Here is a 5,000-nt window from a genome sequence, read left to right on the forward strand (position 1 = left end):
GCACGCATGGAACATGGTGGCGGGAATCATTGCTAGAACCGAACGGCGCCTCTGCGCGAATGTACAAACAAGCTCAACAGGAACCTCGTATCGGCTGCCGAGCCGGAGCCCGAACAACTTGGACTTTCACCTCTAATTTATATCAACTCACCACTCCCCCGAGGGATCCGCAGAATTGCTTCTGGGTCCCGTATTCGTTTATTTGCGATTCGTGTTTGCATTACACTACATTGAACTATTCCAACTTGTTTATCCGCATGGCGAACATTTGCTGCATTGAACATTTTAAGTTCCACTTCGCTCTCCCCTACGTGGGTCTGAGCTTCGCTCTCAGGGAAAAAATATGCCACATTTGGTAGGGAAAACCCGGTTTCATCACGCTATGTGCCCTGCACCACCAGCTATAGCGTGAATGCTTCGAGTTTCCCTAAGAAGTTCGATTGGTCTTGCAGAGTTTAAAGACAACGAAGCTTAGTTTCAAGCAATGAATTAATATACGCGTATTAAAAACCCTTAACTGTTACAACTTTTATGCTTGAAACCATCGCAACGAAGTCTTTGGGTCCGTAGACCCGTGATTGTACTGCTCCAGGAAACGTTTTGAAAGAGTGGAAACTCAAAATTCATAGGTTAAGATCATCGGCAGAACCCACCAGACACCACTTTTGCTTCATAAGTTCGGCCTATAGTCATATGACGATTTTCATCGGGGATGGGACGTATGACCCAAACGGGGGCTTATATGACCCACGGACACTGCAAACCATGTCTCCTACGACTAAATAGAGGTTTAAAACTACGATTTGGTGAAATCTTCATTTTTGACCTCGAAGCAAGGTACCTTCCCTATAGTAGGCAATGAGTAAATGATCATAATCCCAGGAGGGCAAAAAATGGAACCCGAGAGGAAAGCGCTGTTGGCGCGCCTAAGCTAGTGGCCCGTAGAGTAAAAAGGGTACCCCCAACAAAGTTGTCGTTTGACGTTCTGGTTGCACTTTTTATCATCTAAAATCAGTTTTCTACACGTTTTGAGGGGTTTTAGCAAAAAAAAAAATTTCGACTACTCGAGCTCTCTGGCCCGTTCGGTGCACATTTTTGAAAAAAGCTAGGGAGCTGCCCCTAGGTTCGGGGTGTCACAAAATGTTGAAAAGTGGTCGAAAAACCACTATCCAGAATCGGATGTAGAATCGTTAGACGAACTTAAAATTGTTCTACGACACCCATCTGCGACGTTTAGTATTCGAGTTATGGCCCGTACCAGGTCTGACCGAGCAATTTTTGTTCCGCGCACTTTGTGCACCGTACACTTGATGTTTGTAATGAAAAAGTACCCTACCTAGGGACGCGTAGAGCAAATTTGTACCCCCGGGCATGTTGTCGAATGACATTCTGGTTGCACTTTTCATCATCTAGGGTGCGTTCCTGACACGTTTTGAGGGGTTTTTAGCAAAAAAAAATTTTTCGACTACTCGAGCTCTCTGGCCCCGTTCGGTGCACATTTTTGAAAAAAAGCTAGGGAGCTGCCCCAAGGTTCGGGGGTGTCACAAAATGTTTGAAAAGTGGGTCGAAAAACCACTATCCAGAATCGGATGTAGAATCATTAGACGAACTTAAAATTGTTCTACGACACCCCCCTCCGACGTCTAGTATTCGAGTTATTGGCCAGTCCTAGGGTCTGACCGAGCAATTTTTGTTCCGCGCACTTTGTGCACCGTACACTTTGATGTTTGTATGAAAAAGTACCCTACCTAGGGACGCGTAGAGCAAATTTGTACCCCCGGGCATGTTGTCGATTGACATTCTGGTTGCACTTTTCATCATCTAGGGTGCGTTCCTGACACGTTTTGAGGGGTTTTAGCAAAAAAAAAAATTTTCGACTACTCGAGCTCTCTGGCCCGTTCGGTGCACATTTTTGAAAAAAGCTAGGGAGCTGCCCTAGGTTCGGGGTGTCACAAAATGTTAAAAGTGGTCGAAAAAACCACTATCCAGAATCGGATGTAGAATCGTTTGACGAACTTAAAATTGTTCTACGACACCCATCTGCGACGTTTAGTAATTCGAGTTATGGCCCGTACCAGGTCTGACCGAGCAATTTTTGTTCCGCGCACTTTGTGCACCGTACACGTTGATGTTTGTATGAAAAAGTACCCTACCTAGGGACGCGGTATAGCGAATTTGTACCCCCGGGCTTGTTGTCGATTGACTTTCTGGTTGCACTTTTCATCATCTAGGGTGCGTTCCTGACACGTTTAGAGGGGTTTTAGCAAAAAAAAAAATTTCGACTACTCGAGCTCTCTGGCCCGTTCGGTGCACATTTTTGAAAAAAGCTAGGGACTGCCCCTAGGTTCGGGGTGTCACAAAATGTTGAAAGTGGTCGAAAAACCCACTATCCAGAATCGGATGTAGAATCGTTTTGACGAACTTTAAAATTGTTCTACGACACCCATCTGCGACGTTTAGTATTCGAGATATAGCACTTTGTAGGTCCTGACCGAGCAATTTTGTACTAAAATGTATGGTGAACATGTAATTTCATTAAATAACATTGACTTGCATCGTGCCCTACTTCATCGGCACAGCTGTTATTGACTATCTTTAGTGGAAATGGATTGAGTTTGACCATTTTAAGCCCATTTCCTATGCAGTGCACCAACATAGTGTACCGATCAGGGAAAGTACGCTACGTACGCGTTCATGGATGTCGATGTTGGTACAAGTTGCCGGTCGGGATAGCCGTGCACCACAAACTGTGTACCAATCAGGGAAAGTACAACATGGAGGGCGCAGCCCGGGCGTACGCGATCATGGATGTCCATGTTGGTACACTTGCACCAAAATTGTGTACCAATCAGGGAAAGTACAACACGGAGGGCGCAGCCCGGGCGTACGCGATCATGGATGTCCATGTTGATACAATCTACGTGTACGTTCTTAGTTTTTGTATCAAAAGTTGCAATTAAGTGCTTGTATGCTTAAAATGCTTATCTCAACCGGTCACCTTTTGGCCTGTCCTTTTATAACAGAAACCTAGAAAGATACTCGATATTTTTGTGTTGTTCCATTAGCCCGGGACGACGAAATGAGCTATGTGCACATCGTGCAGAAAACTGTCTTCGCCACGCATGTTTTTTGTCTATCCACTCATATAATCACCCACATTTGTGTTCAACACGGACGGCGCAGCCCGAGCGAACGCGTTAATGTTTATGTTTGTACACACTGCTTGTACGATTCTAGGATTTGGTAATTGCGTCACAGTGCCCGACCGTCGCGGACACCATTCTTGGACAGAGAGTCCTAGTACGTAGAGTACTTTCCCTAGGTATGTGCTCGTTCGTGACTATCGTTGCGTGCTTACGGACACGCTTGGGTATGTTTACCATACAAGGTTTACTAGGGAAACCTGGGAAGGACGCTTGCCCTCCCGTCGCGGACACCATTCTTGGAAAGAAGTTCCTAGTACGTAGCGTTCCTTATTTTACTTGATCAGTTTGTAATGCATTCGCTTTGTTCCATCGACTTCTGCTACTGCTCACTAAGGGGTGTTCGTTTGCGATGTGTACGATAAGCAACTGTCCTATCCTAACCAGCAGTTAATCAACACTTTTCACCCATGTCATTGGAACATAGAGTACTTTTCCTAATCGGTACACAATTTTGGTGCACCTCTAACCTGGCCGGCCCTTTATCGTTACGTTTTGTGCATAACCTAGGGACGTGGTGTAAGTTTCATGATTTTTATGTTTGATTCGCTTTATTATGATTGAAAACTACGCTACGTCCCCAGATATTTGAACTCGACTACTTCCTCCATTGTGGCGCCAAAAGCTACTGGGCAACGCCCTAGCTAATGGCCCCATTTGTACTTCAATTTGCATAATCAATTTTGAAAAATACGCTAAGTCCCAGAAATCTGAACTCGAATACTTTTGCCACGTGGCGCAAAAAAAGCTACTGAGAAACGCCTAGCCTTTTACCCATTTATAATTTAGTTTTCGTTATTAGTTTTTGAACAATACGCAAAGTTCCAAGAATCTGAACTCGAATACTTTTTACATGTGCCGCCAAAAGCTACTGAGCAACGCCTAGGTTGATACATTTTTGGTACATGGAGTGTATGCATGCAGGATTACTGCCGTGCTGGACCGAAAAATCGAACTTGCTACTAGAACGTAAGTAATTCCCTAGATAGGTGCTTTTGCATACCTCTGATCGACCACCATGCAACACGCGTAGCGACACGCGTAGCTAGGCTTGCCAACCAAATTTCCTACTATAGCACCAAATTGCACACTTTCAGGGGTATAATTTGGTACCGTGTACCGTGCATGGTACAAGTATCAGCAGCTCGTGCAATTTATTTTGCATCGTTGTTGCGGTTGCTGGTGCGTCGGGGATAGGAGTAATTCGAGACTTTCGCCAAGCGTTGGTGCCATTTGGGGGATAATTAATGTTCTAGCCACAATAAACGTGCCACATAATGCCAATAAGGAAAAAGCCGTTTTCTAGGGACTTCCAGTCAAAATGTTTGCCATCAGCGCTTTCCTGTCGAGTTCAGGATCTGGGGACTTAGCGTTTTTTTTTCACGATCCAATCCAAACGACCAGATCGTGAATAAACAATTCATACAACAGTGCATCCCTTTAGAGAAGGAAAAAGCCGAATTCTAGGGAGCTCCAGTCCAAAAGGATGTCATCAGCGCTCTCCTCTCGAGTTCAAGATTTTGGGACTTAGCGTTTTTTTTCGCGATCCAGCCAAAAGACCAGATCGTGAAATAAACAATTAATATAACTGTACTAGTACATCCCTTCAACTGAAGCAAGTGACACCATACATGACCCGTACGCCAATCATCCATGCACATGACACGTCAACTATGTCAACACATGATACAACTTGGACAACTGACGGGGTAAGTAGGTCATCTCGTACACGACGACACATCGACCAAACCAGGTCAACACGTCACATGCACAAGACATCCTACTACCAAGGCCGGC

This window comes from Anopheles gambiae (genome assembly GCF_943734735.2).
Source record: "Anopheles gambiae chromosome X unlocalized genomic scaffold, idAnoGambNW_F1_1 X_unloc_20, whole genome shotgun sequence".
Classification (NCBI taxonomy): Eukaryota; Metazoa; Arthropoda; class Insecta; order Diptera; family Culicidae; genus Anopheles; species Anopheles gambiae.